This window comes from Sphaerodactylus townsendi, linkage group LG02 (genome assembly GCF_021028975.2).
Source record: "Sphaerodactylus townsendi isolate TG3544 linkage group LG02, MPM_Stown_v2.3, whole genome shotgun sequence".
Taxonomy (NCBI): domain Eukaryota; kingdom Metazoa; phylum Chordata; class Lepidosauria; order Squamata; family Sphaerodactylidae; genus Sphaerodactylus; species Sphaerodactylus townsendi.
This window is the reverse complement of record NC_059426.1, coordinates 85384106-85400548: the sequence shown is the minus strand read 5'-3', so window position 1 is coordinate 85400548 and position 16443 is coordinate 85384106. Positions and strand designations below refer to the sequence as shown.

At 47.0% G+C, this 16443-nt stretch overlaps 1 protein-coding gene across 10 annotated transcripts in view; it reads right to left on the bottom strand.

The window, feature by feature from the left end:
* The window catches only part of SOX6 (SRY-box transcription factor 6), a 583835-nt gene that overhangs the window by 480662 nt on the left and 86730 nt on the right, over positions 1–16443 (bottom strand). The window lies entirely within an intron of this gene.

The window sequence follows — 16443 nt, the reverse complement described above, 5'->3', positions numbered from 1 at the left end:
CTTGCCTTATGACATTCTTTTGCTAGCACAATGAGTCACTTTATGCCTCTAAATATCTCTGGTTTCCTCTCTCCAGAACCCCTGTGTGTTAAAAGGTAGTTTGGCAGGAGTTTATTTTTATTGTTTGGTCTGCATGCAGCTGTTTTAGGTCTTGTGAAAACAAAGGCATTTTGTTGCAAAACCCTTGTTTTCTTTCCAGAATATGAGCATAGATAGCAGTAATGTTATCCTGAAAATAGAAATGAATACATGGTACTAGCTTGAATCTAAAATCTCTACTACTCCCAAGGAGTTATTTGCAATGGATAATTTTGAAAGATGTAAGCATGTGTTATATTTCATATCAAGAGACAACACTGCAAACATTTTTCCCCTAATACATCACTCCCACAATTATTTTGTCAGCCTCTAAATTGTTCTTGTTACTTACTTACTTAAGCTTAGTTTAGTTTAGTTCTGAAAGGCTGTTTTTGGATCTCGCCCTACCACATAATAAACACTTTATGGTACTTGGAACAGGCTTTGAACATACTGTTTTATTATAAAGATTTTTACTGATTTACTGTAAGATACTTTTCAGTAAATCAAGATATAAATGTTTGAAAAGTAATTGAGCTTATGAGGCAGCATTCCCCAGACCTGCTATCTTTTAGGTTTATACTCTCTAAGAAACCACAAATATCACCAGAATGGACCTATTCCAGTTAACACTCTGGCCACAGCATTCTGTAACAACTGCAGCTTCCAGAAAGGCCTCAGTGAGACATGCCAGGTCAGCTTTCTCATCCAGAATTAAATCATGCCACTTTACTTGTAACTGACCTTGCATTTAAATGCAAAATATTAAAGCCTAGTGATGTTGATACTGTCACCAGCATCACCTAGACTGGAAGAAGGACCAGAATGGGTAGCAGAATGCAAATGGCTGCTGTCCCTTCCAACTTGCCTGGCCTTTTCTCCTCCTACCACCATATCTCCCCCTAACACACACCCCATTGATTGTAGCACCATTCCTCTTCCCATTCCACTCCCTCAGACCCATCCCCAGCCAGCAGGTGAGACAAAACAGACAGATCCCATCTTGTCCCCTATGCTTTTCATATCATATGTAAAGCTGCTAGGAGAGGTAATCCAGAGATTTCAGCTGAGCTGCCACCAATATGCAGATGGAATTCAGAACTATCTTGCTCTACCAACAGATCCTAGAGAGGCTGTGGAATCTGTAAATTGGTACCTGGAAGTGGTTTTGAAATGAATGTGGGATAACAAGCTGAAACTTAGTGGAGAGAAGATCTGACCCAAGTAATACGTTATCACATTCTGGATGGGTTTGCACTCATCCTAAAGAAGAAAGTTCATAACTTGGGGCTCGTTCTGGACCCCGGCCTCAGTTGGATAAACAGGTAGCAGCAGTAATTGTCTTTCAGAAGCTTTGGCTGATGAGCTATCTGCAGCACTTCTTGGACAGAAAAGATCTTACCAATGTGATGCATGCCAAGGTAACATTTAGATGAGATTACTGCAATGCATTCTATGTGGGTACCCTTGAAAACGACAGTTGGTACAGAATATTGCAGCCAGAGTGTTAAATGGATAAGTCATTGAGACCATATTACTCCAGTCTTGTTCCATCTACATTGGCTTCCAATTTGCTTCTGAGCTCAAATCAAAGTGTTTCTATTGACCTTCATAGCCCTCTATGGCCTGGGACTAACCAAACTTAAAAACTGCCTTTTATCTGTTAATTCTATCTGCTAGCGGATGGTCAGCCAAAAGCAATCCCAAGAAATCTGGCGGTGTGTGGAGGCCATAGTGGGGTGGATAAAACAGGGCTATCTGAAATCCATCAAAAATTGAGGTCCTGTGGCTGAGTCAGTGTCGTCAACTACAGTGGGACTTCGATTGGAGGATTCAGTTTCCCACTCTAAACAATGTTCAGCCAAAACCAGCCCGTGTCAAGAGTCTTTCTTCAGAGGCCCAGTAGATGTAGATGGCTAGGCCAGCATTTTTCCACCTCTGACAACGACAGCTGACCAGGGGCATACCGCCCATGAAGACATGGGGTATCCAATGTCCTGGGAGCATACAATTTTGTCATGTGGGGGTGAAGAGTGCTGGCCGGGTCCCATCGCCCAGGCTCTCCCATGGCATGGCAACCTGGCCAGAGCCTGACAGCTCCCCCGATGCCAGGGCACCACTTGCCGCTCGAGCTGTTCACCGTAGCTGCAGGCTGGCTCTCCACACACACACCACTGGGAGGGCAGGAGCCAGCCTGCCACCTCGGTGCCCACCTGCCTGTCCAAACCACCCACTGCCGAGCCCCACCCCCCTGCTAGCTGCCATACGGAGGGCACAAGGGGCACGGGAAGCCAGGCAGGGGATGGGGAGCTGATCATGCCTCAGGCGCTATTTAGGCCCGGTATGCCTCTACAGCTGACCCCCTATCTGGCTCAGACCAATATACCTACAGTGATCTATGCAATGATCACCTCTAGATTGGATTACTATAACTCATTCTATGCAGGGCTAACTTTGACACTACAAGAATGCAGTGGCCCAGAACCCATATACTATCAGTGCTACGCCTGCTGCACTGGCTCCAGATTGAATTCCAGATCTGGTTCAAGGTGTTAGTAATAATCTTTAAAGCCTTTAACAGTCTGGGGCCATCAAATCTTCCTATGTACCCCTCACAGAACTTTACATTTAGATGCTTCCAACCTTTTAGTAGTCCTTGGGCCTAAAACTATCCAGTTGTTGTCAACTACAGGCAAGGACATAGGTAAGGAGGGTTCTCAGGTTCAACCCCCCAATACATGTCCAAAGCTCTGCCCCCGTTTGTGTTTTTTTTGTATTTTTAAGTGTTTTTTCAGTTTTTGGCCTGCAGGTGGTGCTGTTTTTAGGCTAGCAGCACCAAAATTTCAGGGAGTTGTTGGGAGACTCTCCTGATGATACCAGCCAGGTTTGTTGAGGTTTGGTTCAGGGAGTCCAAAGTTATGGGCTCCCAAAGGGGGTGACCCATCCCCCATTGTTTCCAGTGGGAGCTAATAGAAGATGGGGGCTACACCTTTGAAGGTACATAACTTTGGACCCCTGACAGCAGGCACTTCACCAAAACTGGGTGGTATCATCAGGAGAGTCTCCTAAAGATACCCTGAAAGTTTGGTGATGCTAGCTTAACAATTGCACCCCTGACAGCAGGCACCCTCTAAATTTCTCCAGATTCTCCTTTTAAATCCACCCCCTTGGGCATGGATTTAAAGGGAGAATCTGAGGTCCCCAGTTTAAACATTGAAAGTGATGCTGTTTCAGGGTGGGGGATAATCCACCCCAAAACAGCATCACTTTCAATGTTGTTTTAACTGGGGACCCCAGATTCTCCCTTTAAGGTGGATTTAAAAGGAGAATCTGGGCTCCCTAGCTTAAACACCATTGAAAGTGATGCTGTTTGGGGGTAGATTCCAGCATCACAGCGGCTGCTCATTGTGGGGTGGGCGCAAAACTCAGATTTTGCACTGGGCTCCATTTTTCCTAGCTACCCCTCTGCCCTGAGGGGAGGGCAGAAGAGACTGCTGGTTGCAGGCTGGGAGACGGTGGGGGAGGGCGGGGTGGGCAGGGCAGGTGAGTCTGCTGGAGAGCTGCTTTTATAAGCACTGAGGCTGGGGGCAGGACTTGGGGAGGCGTGGCCACACCTCAGGGGGGAGGGGGCCTGCCCCCAACCCCCCCATAAAAAATCTATACCTACGTCACTGACTACAGCCATACATTTCTCAACCCTGGCTTCAACCTGATTGGTCTCTTTGTTGGGCAAAATTCGAGCCCTGCAGGAACTTGTGCAATTCTGCAGGGCCAGCAAGACAGAGATATTCTGCCAGGCATATGGTTCACAGCGTTGATCACAGTCTTGTCACCCCCATCCTCTTCTCCTCCTTCATTTCTGTTTTTGGTAGCATACCCTTCTAGTAACTGTATGTCACTTGACTGGGCCATAACCCCGAGAAGATATCTCTGGAACTAGCACCAATCTAGGAAAGTTTATTATTACTAGTATTTATTGTTAATTGCAGCTTTAAATTAAATGTTGTATGTATGTATGTATGTATGTATGTATGTATGTATGTATGTATGTATGTGTGTGTGTGTGTGTGTGTGTGTGTGTGTGTGTGTACGTGTGTGTGTGTACGTGTGTGTGTATGTATGTAAGAAATACATGAATTGTTGTTGTTGTTACTATTATTTTGTGAACTCCCAGCCCAAGATCTTAAGCCGGTGTAGGTCCTCATATGCACTGGTTTCTTCCCAAGACTCTGGGATGCAATTATTGTTGTGGTTGTTATTTTCCCATACAAAACTAACCGATCCACTCTGGTCATCCTCAGACAAGTGGTAATTCAAGACAGGGCCACTTCAGTTGTGGCACCAAAACTTTGGAACATTTTCCCCAAGGAGTTTTCATCAGTCTATTGGTGTCTTTCACAGGCAGGTAAACACTTTTTTTTGCTTTGTCTACATCCCCCCAATAAAGCCTATTGGCCCTACTCTTATTGTTGTTTATATATGTGTTTTTAGTTGAATTTTATATTTTAACTGTATTTTAATTGTATAAATAATTTAATATTTTTTATGTTTGCCGTGTTTTAAACCTTGATTGGTTGAAAAGGCAGCATAAAAATGTTCTAAATAAATAAACCCCATATGCCAAGGGGCAGAACTACAGTGTCCCAAAATCCACTCTGAAACCTACCCTTGAGACAGAACAGAACATCACAGAACAGTGCCTCCTGGTCTTAGTCTCAAAAGGCAATACAGAAGGATAAAATGACTGATGGTATCATAACAACAACAACAACCTTTATCTGGCATTTAAAATAGATTCTAGAGCATTGCCAGACATTTTTGAAATACAAATCAAGAGTACATTCAAAATGCAGACAGGAAGACTGTACATAGCAGTATACAGTATCATAAGCTGCTGAGAGATGCAGGAGAATTAAGAGGGATGCACTCCCCATCCATCTCCTGGTGCAGGTCATCCACTAGGAGCCAGTGTAAGAGCCAGCATGGCAAGGACGTAGGTGGCGGGGGGTTTCTCGGGTTCAACCCCCCCCCCATTCATGTCCGAAGCTCGGTTTTCAGTTTTTGGCCTGCAGGGGGAGCATTGTTTGGGCTAGCAGCACCAAACTTTCAGGGATTGTTTGGAGGTCTCTCCTGATAATACTACCCGGGTTTGGTGAGGTTTGGTTCAGGGGGTCCAAAGTTATGGACTCCCAAAGGGATGCCCCCATCCTCCATTGTTTCCAATGGGAGCTAATAGAAGATGGGGGTTACATATTTGAGGGTCCATAACCTTGGACACTCTGAACCAAACTTCACCAAACTATGGATGCATTATCAGGAGAGTATCTTATTGATACCACCCAGGTTTTGTGAAGTTTGGTCCAGGGGATCCAAAGCTGTGGACTCCCAAAGGAGTGCCCCCATCCCCCATTGTTTCCAATGGGAGCTAATAGGAGATGGAGACTACACATTTGAGGGTCCATAACTTTGGACGCCCTGAACCAAACTTCACCAAACCTGGGTGGTATCATTAGGAGAGTCTCCTAAAGATACCCTGAAAGTTTGGTGCTTCTAGCTTAACAATTGTACCCCTGACAGCAGGCACCCCCCCAAATTTCCCCAGATTTTCTTTTTTTTAGGAATCCACCCCTTCAGCATAGATTTAAAGGGAGAATCTGAGAGTCACCTCAGTTTAGAAGAAGAAAGAATAGTTTGGATTTATATCCCCCCTTCTCTCTCCTGTGTAGGAGACTCAAAGGAGGCTTACTTACAATCTCCCTTGCCCAGCTTTCCTCCCACCCTCACAACAAACACCCTGGCTTGAGGTGGGTGGGAGCTGAGAGAGTTCTTGAAAAAGCTGTGACTAGCCCAAAGGCTCCCACCCAGCTAGGCGTGTTGTGGGAGTGCACAGGCTAATCTGAATTCCCCAGATAAGCCTCCACGAAGCCTCAGGGAGTGGCAGAGCAGGGGAATCCGAAAGCCATTTTCTCCAGCAGATTAGAGATGCACCTGCTCTTAACCACTATGCACCACATTGAAAGTGATGCTGTTGTTTCAGGGTGGGGGATAATCTACCCCCAAACAGCGACATCAATTTTCAATGTTGTTTAACTAGTGACCCCAGATTACTCCCCTTTGTGGAGTTTAAAAGGAGAATTTGGGCTCTCTAGTTTAAACAATTCATTAGAAAGTGATGCTGCATTGGGGGGGTGGATTCCAGCATCACAGCAGTTGCCGGGGTGGCAAAACTCTGAGGATTTTGCACACCCGAGAGACCAGTTTTCCTCTCCTATGCCTCTGCCCAGAGGGAGGGGGGGGGGGGGGGGGGGGGAGCAGAAAAATGAAGAACTGCCAGCTGAGGGTGGCCCAGCCGGTGAGGGGCAAGAGGAGGGGCACCAGGGAGCAGGATATCTGCCTGTAAACCCGGGCCTCCGAGAGCTGCTTTTATAAGCTTGGCCAGGGGCAGGGCTTGGGGCAGGAGGTTATGGCACTATGCCACCCTAGAGCGTGACCAGTGGGGAGTGTGGCCCCACCCCTGAACCTCCCATAAAAAAAAATCTATACTCTAAGTCTCTGCAACCTTGAATATAGTAAGAGCAAGCAGGACATGGTATGGTGTAGAGAACTAGGTTTAATTCCACAGCTGTCCACATGCAGCCTGCTGGGTGACCTTGGGTTGGTCACAGTTCTCTCAGAACTCTCTCAGCCTCATCTACCTCACAAGGTTTCTGTTGTGAGGGAGGAAGGTAAGGTGTTTGTAAGCCACTTGGACACTGCTAATGGTAGAGAAAGGAAGGGTATAAAAACCAAGCAACTTCTTTCTTTCTTTCTAGGGCAGGGTTTGGGTTACAACCTCAGGTTTCTTCAGATAGCCATGGACTACATTTCGCATCAGCCCCTGACTGTAGCATGGCAATTGAAGCCAATGCTGGCAGGGCTGATGTGAATTCGTAGTCCATCTGAACATCTGGAGAACCTGCAGGTTCCAGGTATCCTACGTAAGTGACAAAAGGCCATCTAAATCATATAACAAGGCCTGAAACCAGATTGAAAATGGTTCATTAAGGAACTGGCCAGCCACCACTCATTCAATCACTTTGCTTACGAATAGTACATTTGAAACTGAACTTTAGTTATTCAACTGTCCTGGGTCCAGAGTATGGCTCCTTAGGCATGGATGCACCACCATCTGTTTCATGACTATAGATGCCCCATCTCTCAGGGAGGCATTTACTGTCTCCCAGTCCAGTCCAAGGCCATCATCCCACCACCACCTCCAATATTTAAGAAGCACGAGGGGCAAGGGTCATGTAAAAATGTGGGAGGTCACAGACTTTTAAGAATCCTGTCCACATCCACAGACAGCAAAAGCTGAAAGGTATCTCACAGAACTGAAACCACCCAATCCAGTTGCTGCTAACGTAGAGTCCAAGTGAGAACAGATGCAAGAGTTTATCTGCAAGTACTTAGCAAAATGACCACAGCAAACTACTGAGAAATCCAGCTCCTCCTGTCAGCCAGAACCCAACAGGCTCCTGACTACCTGAAAAAATTCTGCAGGTCTTCAGTGTATAGATGCAATGGTAGTGGGAAAATGTGGTCTCTTTGCTGCCATCACCACCATGGAGTAAGCGTTGAAATTAGCTCTATCCAAGCCTTGTTGGATTCATCCTAAGTCTTTCTCCATAATCACTGTAGTCCTCTCCCCTGTCTTTTGATTGTCTGCAGTCTTTAAGTAAACCAAGGAGCTGCCCAGGCTCTTAGACCTGAGACAGGGCACCAGGTGCAATTAGTTGACCCGCCACTCCATTACTGTAGAGCTCTTTTATCTAAACGTTATCATTTCCCCCCAACTTTCATGCATCCTAACACACCACAGTATTGAATGATGACTAACAATACAACAAGGATTCTTTGCTTTTCTTGCTGTGATATATTGCTTCCCACTTTGGTGGGCCAATTTCTTCCCAGACATCTACATCTAATTTCATCCAGGCTTTTTTAATTTTATTTTGGTATAGATCACCAACCCAGGAGACTCTGGTGAGGCGGTGAACAACATTAAAATAACAGGTACAGAATAAACTATAAATAATTTAAGTTAAAAGCAGCGGTAAATAAACAATAGACAAGCAGTGGCCGCATTAACAATTCCTACTAAAGCTAAACTCTCCCAAAGGGAGAGAAGAAGAGTGGGCCTAGATGGTGAGTAGGGCCCAAAAGGGGGAGGCGGGGCAATCTATCAGCTGACTGGACACTCCAAAGGCCCAGCGGAACAACTTCTGTCTTATGGTGGAGCCCTCTACTGCACTCACCAGGGTCCCTTAGGCCCCATACAGTGTGGACGGAAGAGTGTTCTTATCAGGCAGGGGCCAGGAGGTTGTAACATGAGTCCTAGCCAGCGTGGAGGCCAGTCACGCATCATAGAGGGCCAGGGACTACCAGTAGATTGGCCTCTGCTGAACGCGCAGAGGCCTGAAGTAGGAAGACATGTAATGGGGTATCGCGGTCCCTATCGGGCATGAGGGTCCCAGGCCTGCGTGAAGGCAACCAGCGTGGGTACCCAAAGTACTTTGAAGATGATCCTGAACCTTCGACATCGGGGGAGCCAATGCAGCCCGGCGCTTGGTATTGGTTGAATATGGTCACAGGAAGTTGCGCCTCCTACCGCATGAGCAGCCGGGTTGGGCAGCATTTTTAAGACCCAGTTGTAACCTCCGATCCGAAAAAAAACCTGCCAAGGAGTAGGCAATCGATAGAGCGAAGTTACGGCCAGTCCAGCCTGGAGGTGACCGTTGCTAAGTGGATCACCCGGTGGCCAGGTTCATGCTGATGGGAGAAGGGAGAGGGAACCAACCGCCGGGCTTGCCGAAGATGAAAAAACGCAACCCGGGTTGTATGCTTAGCCGATACCTGGGTCTCCATTGAAAGAGACGGTCAGGTGGGACCCCAGGCTGCGGGACCCGAGGGAGCCGGCTCCAATAGAGGCCCCCTCCCACACCGGGCGGCTGGAAATTCCCACCCTCCCCGACCTAATTCAAGCCAAAAGGATCTCCCGTCTTGATGGATTAGGTTTAACCTGCTCTGTTGCAACCAACCAGCAACTGCCTCCAAACAATGCTGGAGAGGCTGCAGGAAGGCGGTACAGACCGCTCCCCTCCATCCAACAAGAATGAGCTGGGTATCATCCAGCATACTGATGACAGATCACAGCCCGTATAGCTCCCGTACTCAGCTGAGCAGAGGGGTCGCATGTAGATGATACAGTTAAATAACGAAAAAAAAGCCCGGGGACAATAGCGGCTCCCTGAGGCACCCCACAATGAAAGCCGGAGGGAGCACCGCCCGCCCGAGAGGGCTTTGGTCCCCACACCACACTTGCCTGACTCTCGATCCCGGAGAGAACGAGGCAATCCATTGGTGAGGGACAGTGCCCCGCACCCAGGCAAGCGCCACAGGCGGATTGCAGGTCCAAAAGATGCGTGATCGACCATATCAAACAGCTGCGGTCCAGGTCTAACTTTCATACCAACAGCCGCCGATCCGCCTCCGGTCAAGCTGCATACGAAGCGTAGTTCGCGACGGGCGACAAGAACGGTCTTTGTCCCGTGCCCAGTTAAGCACGGAAGCCGGAGACCTGGAAGGGATCGAGCATACGCCGATGCTTCATCCAGGAAACCCTGAAGCTGCTCCAACACCACTCTCTCAATTACACTTCCCCAGAAGCGAAAAGATTGGCAAACTTGGGGCAGTAATGGTGGCCAGATCGGCCAGAAGGATCTAAGGATGAGTGCTTTTCAAAGAGTGGGCGGACCACTTGCCTCCTTCAACCCACCTGGAAGAGACTCCTTGCTCAAGGGAGCCATTGATGATCTTCTACAGGTGGGGATTGCATAACTTTCCCTCCCAAGCAAAGCTTAACAAGCCATGAGGGGACGCGGATCCAGAAGGGACAGGTAGTAGGTCTAATCAGCAACCAAGGCCCTGTCAACAGCGGCTTGGGAGAGCAGGGAAAACTGGGCCAAACATGGGCCTGAAAGATGGCAAGCAGGGAGCCTCCAGTTCGCTAATTGTAGATACAAAAGAGGTGGGGAAGGTCACTGGGCGGAGTGGCGTGATTTTATCCGCTTAAAAAAGCTCATAAATGCCTCTCACAGCCAATAGTCAATTGAGAATTCATACAGAACTCTCCGACAAGGAGGTCAGGACCGAATCACCACCCGAAACAGTTGTGCCGGGCGAGAGCTAGCAGAATCTTGCGAGAGAGGAGAAGAAGATCCTCTTAAGCCTCTTCGCCATTCATCGCCATCTCTTTATAGGCTTTTCATAAATGTCCCTATAAGATGCTTCCTCGCGCTTTACTTCATCACGAGATTTCCTCCACACTACGCTCCAAAAGTGGCGTCTGGAGGCCCTCGTTTCATATTGGGCGGAGCTCCCCAGTATGCTACCACGAGAGCCCGGGCCTGAGGAAACCGGGAAGGGCAGAGGATGCCCGAGGGGCAACAACATCGATGGCATCGGAGAGTCGGGAATCAATCCTCCACTCTGCTCATCCGGAGAGTTATGTGCCGCTTGCAGTTCAGGATCCCGCCAGAGCATTCCAGGAAACCAATTGGATCCCATAAGTCTCCACGGGCTGGCATAAATCAGCCCGTCGCCCTATAGACATAAGGGTTGGCGCTTGGCAAGGTCCCACTGCCGAACCTTCAGGGCAAAATGGTCGGACCATGGCACTCTATCAATAGAGGATACGACCAAAGCAGTTCCCGACCCGAAGACCAAATCCAGCGTGTGACCGGCCTCATAAGTGGGGCCAGAATTTACTAAGGAGAGGCCTAGCGTCGCCATGGATGACACTAGGTCCGCGGCCGCTGCACAGGAGGCGGTGTCGACATGGACGTTGAAGTCACCCAAGACAATAAGTCGAGGGAACCGCAACGCCCAGTCAGCCACCACCTCCAGCAACCGCGGCAGGCCATCCCCAGGTGCGCTAGGCAACCGGTACACCAAAAGGACAGCCAACCTCTCCAAGCCCAACCACTCTAGACCGACACACTCCATGCCGGTGATCTCCAGAACAGGAACAGCCCTGAAGGGGATAGAATCACGGATGAACATCACCACGCTGCCCCCCCGGCCCTGTGTTCGAGCCCGGTAGAGACACGCGAAACCTGGTGGCGCGACCTCGCCCAAGGCGACGGTCTCACCGTCACGCACCCAGGTTTCGGTGATACAAGCCAGGTCCATCTGTTGATCTCCAAGATATTATATATTATAGCCAGGACTGATCCTCTGTTTCTGCTCTTCATCTTGTACTTTAACAGCAGCCTGACACACAATTTCAGCAAGTGAAGATTTTCCCTTGGTGCACAATTAAATTGTGGGTTGAACTTCAACTTCTTAAACATCTGAGTTCTTTAAAAGCACAGGATTGGGGGAGGGGCTGTGTGGGGCAACCCAAGGCATAACCTAGTATGCAGTCAACAAATCTCATTTGCCATTTTGAATGCAAAGCTATTATATATGTTTGAAATCACCTCTGAAACTCATTATCAGATTATTTATGCCATTACAGTGCTTTGGAGACACCAATTAAACAAGGACAGCAGTTCATAAGGTCACGGCTAATTAATCCAAAAAAGTATAAATACACTTTAATGCATACCACCCCATGTAGAGAATTTAGGAACAAAGCATCAACACTTTATAATGGGTTACACAATTAAGCCTGAAAGTTAACTACACAGAGAGAGAAACAATTTTACCCTCTTCATTCAGGTTATATACACACATACACACAAAAGAAAGTTCAGGACAGCAAAGAACACTGCTAGAAATATTTGCATCTGAAAGCCTTTGTGCTTAGGGCGACAATGCAAATAAGTGAGAAGACAGAAAAGGGCTAACCATGCCCAGTGATCCTGAGCAAATTAAGACCTCATGTTCAGATAACACCTCAGAACTGGGAATCAGCTGCAGGCTCCACCATCATAAAGGCAGTCAAGCCATAAAAAAAACAGTTTACCCTATTCAAAACAGTCTGAAGCAAGAACCTCTATTGGAAAGAAAACTCCACTTCTCAGCAAATCCTTTCCAGAACCAGACTTATTCCCACCCACATCCCCATGGCTGCTCTCCCCTATGACAAGATAACATCTCATTAAGACTACATGGAATACAAGTGGTCTATTAAGAGCTTCCCACAGTTACAGCAGGTTATAACACATACAGCTGCAATCTAATAAATCCACAGCATAGCCCACCTATTAAAATCAGTACTTTGTATAATATTTGTGGGTCCACAGATGAGACTACCAGAGTAAGAAATAGCTTAAAGGAACTTTAATATGAATGGCAACAAGAAACATCTTATACAACAGTCTCTAAGCCTTGTTCTAGCACTAAAATCATGCTCTCCTAGGGGAAGTCCTCAAGCTACCAGCTGAAACCAGTTCCCATGGTGGGATTTAAATAATTTAACAACCGGTTCCGAACTTCCAGTGGTGGGATTCAAATAATTTAATGACCGGATTGCAGCCCTAATGCATTAGCCACATGTCTGAACACAACAATCACACATCCCAAGTTTTGTGGTGCCACAGTGGCACAAAAACCTGCTTGTAAAACATGGATCCTCATGGATCCTCATGATTTTTCCACTTGGTCACCCCCAAATCACCTGCACATCACAGCTCATACCTCCAGGCACATGTCTGAACACAATAATCCTGAATCCCATGCTCTGTAGCACTACAGTGGCACAAAAATGTGGTTAAAACACATGGATCCTCATAGATCCTCCTGATTTTTGTACTTGGTCACCCCAAAATCACCGCTCATGTCCCTGGCAACATTTCTGAACACAACGATCACACATCTCATGCTCTGTGGCAACACAGTAGTGCAAGAACCTGCTTGGAAAACATGGATCCCCGTGGATCCTCCTGATATTTGCACGAAGTCACCCCAAAATCACCAGCACAACACAGCTGACGCCCCTGGCCACATGTCTGAACGCATCCCACACTCCATGGCAAAAGGTAGTGAATTAGCAAAGAGTCAGAAAGAACCACCCCCCAGGGCCACATATATGGGAAATCATGCCTGGGGCAAGCTCTCAAATTCTGTCCCCCCCCCCCCCCGGAAGCCATGCCACCCACCCTGTGTGCCCACATTAGAAGACCAGACAAATATGAACTAAATCAAAATATATCAGACTGGTCAAATAATCACAGCAACCCCAATTGTTTCAGCTTGAGCATGCTCTCCCCAAAACACAAGGACTCACAGGGATGCTTATTTTAATGAGAACTCTGCTCTGCAGTTACTCAAGAAATTAAAATAAAAAACAGAACTCACCATTGCTCCAGTGTGGCAGAGACTTTACTATTTCCCAGCCCCCAACAATGCAGAAACACCAGCCACGTGGAAATTTACTCTGCACGTGCTCAGTGGTGCTTGTTCCTTGCTTTCCTTGCCCTTCCTTGCCTGTTAATCATGCTTCACTGGGAACAGACGACGGGTGAATGAGAAGAAGGCTCATTTGCATGCAGGCTCTGAGGACTCTGGGGGACAGTTTGGAGGGAATATCTTTTGGGAGAGGTAGAGAGGGATGAAGGGAGGGGCAAATTACAAAATAGTGATTTGCACAGATGCCCTGAGTATGCTGGGAAACTGTGTAGAAGCAAATTGAGACTCACCATAACTGAAAAGGTTTGCTGATTGTGGAGACATAAATACCAAGTTGAGTTCTATTCACATTAACAAAGTTCTGGCAATGCTGAGTCTGTCAGTGAAGCCACTTTAACAGGCAGAACTCTCTTCTAGCCCAGCCACGGGACACCCAGGCAGGCCCTGCCAGGCAAGAAGTAGGGAGCAATTTTCTGCCCCCCACATGATTGGAGATGGGATTAACAACCGGTTTTGCAAACTCACTGGTGCAAACCGGCTGCATCCCATCTCTGGTATGCCTCTAAATCATAAGATTCATTATAGCAGTTCACTAATTTTTAAAAAAGCACCCCAAACTAATTTAGCCCCAGGCAGTGAAAGCTAGTCCAAATAAACAGCCTGTTCTTATAAATCTTCTGGGAAAATACTCTGGATGAGTCTCGGGTGAAAGGAACGATTCACTTTTCTTGCTCAGGTGAAAAGACACACAAATGCCTTTTGGGGTGCACATAAAGCATGTTCTTCTTCATAATACCACCCCAAATTAAAAATCCAGCCTTCCATGTTACCAGTGACCCAAGGAACACTCGTAAAGTTTGTCCAGGAATATGTGCTAAGGACAGAGTTTCCCAATTACCTCAGCCCTTCTCGTGTGTGTGTGTGTCTAAGTATGAGCAAGTGACTCTGAACCACAATCTGCTCTCTTAAACAGGAAAAATTATTGCAACAAATTAGGTTAGAGCACAAGTCAGAGAAAATACCAGAATGCTATATGGCAGGGCTCCTCATATGTACTGTCAAGCCTACTGGTTACATATCTTAAAAAAGAATAATACAAGCATACCACTAAGTGAAACTTAACACAAGATAAGTACCTGTGATACCCTCCCCACTCCAAGTAACAAAGCCACATCCTAACTCTCACCTGTTCCATGCTAGAGAATCCAACTTCCAGCATTTGAACAAACACTAATAAAGGTTACCAATCTTTTAATCCTCCCTACGTTTTCTGGCAGGAAGCCTTGTACCTAATCCAGATTCAGAGTGAACCCTGATCTCCTAATCAAGCCAGAACATGTCCTACAATCTCAACACCCAGGTCATGTTTAACAACAGCTATCCATCTTGCCCATCCTGGCAGATACAGCAAATGGTTATTTCTCTATGGAAATGTGTCTCTGTTCTCTCTTCCCTGGGAAAACAAGGGGCTGTCAGGATCCCAGGGACTCCCTGGGGAGCTTCAAAGCACCTTACATCTCTGGGGCATGACAGAGTGTACTCTTGTTTAGTTTAAAAGGCTATGATTCAGTATTAGGAAGGAGGCAGACCCTAATGTATACAGGGCCTTAGCCCTGGTCTATACACACAAATTTTTCCCACACTGTGCAATTCATTCCTTCATGTATTTTAGGGAAAGAGATAAATGAGTGAAAGTTCCAAGCTGATGCTACTTTTTTAAAATGTTGGATTGTTTGTTCATACAACAAGAAGCGCTCAAGCAGATGAGGCACTGATGAGGACCAGTCAGCTCATTCATTACCTCTCTCATATAGCTGTGGCTAGGGGAAGTGCTGTACGCTCCATTTGTGAGCCAGCAGTCAGATAATTAGGTCTTAACAATTCAAGAAATCCTTTTTCATTGTGCTCCGCAGAGAACAAGGAGAAAGGCCTCCACAGACAAGCTGCCACCACTGAAAAATACCTGTATCTGGTCATCAACCATCTCACCTCTCAAAGCAGTAACAAAGAGAGAAGGTCTTGTGAGGAGCATCTTAACCTCAGGAACAGATTGTGGGATTCCATCATGTCATCAAACATTGGAGTCCATTTGAGAGAGTGTTTTGATGCCTTTCTATGTTCCTTCATCAGGGTCTTACAATTAAACCAACAATAATAGTAGCATGCAAGTTGGAAGGTTCACACAGACCTGCAGAGAAGATCTCATGTATCCGCACCATTTCCTCTAATCCCACAGACTCTCCACAATTCCTGCTTCCTTTGCTCTTACCAAGCATCAGCCAGCCTACCTTTATTTGCCCCTTGCCTTCAGCATTCCCTCTTTCTCTCCTCATGGAAGCCTCTCCATGAGTAAACTCTGTGCATTTCTGGTCATCACATTGGGCTGGGCCCAGCTGAACAGTGGGCCCTTCCAGGGGCACCTCACTTTCCCCTGTATCCCCCTCTCTGCATTATTTTCTCTTTCCCTTTTCCTGCCAGCCTTCATATCCTTATGTCTCCCCACCTCTTTTCCTCCTTCCCCGCCTCCAACCAAATTTTGTAAATATATTACTTCATCTATATCCTGCCTTTCTCTACAATGGAGACCCAAAGAAGGTCACATTATTACACCTTTCTCCATTGAATCCTCACAACAACCTTGTGAGGCAGGTTAAGCTTACAATGTGTGGCTGGGCCAAAGGTCACACTGCACCAGGGATTCACACCAAGGTCTCCCAGATACTAGTCTGAACCCCTATTACACCTCATTGGCTCTTGTGTGATGGCTGCTGCTGAACCTGGGCCAGCTAGTGACTGATCATAGATCTGGCCCCAATAAGTCTTCCCTCAAAGGCCAAAACAGCCCTGAAAAGAGTGCCACCCATTCCCTTTGGCCTTTAGTGACAGAAACCAGTGCTTGAAGCTGCCTAGCAAATCCCGCTGCAAATCAGCAGAACAGTGGAGGAGAACCACCTGATGCTCAATGAAGACAAC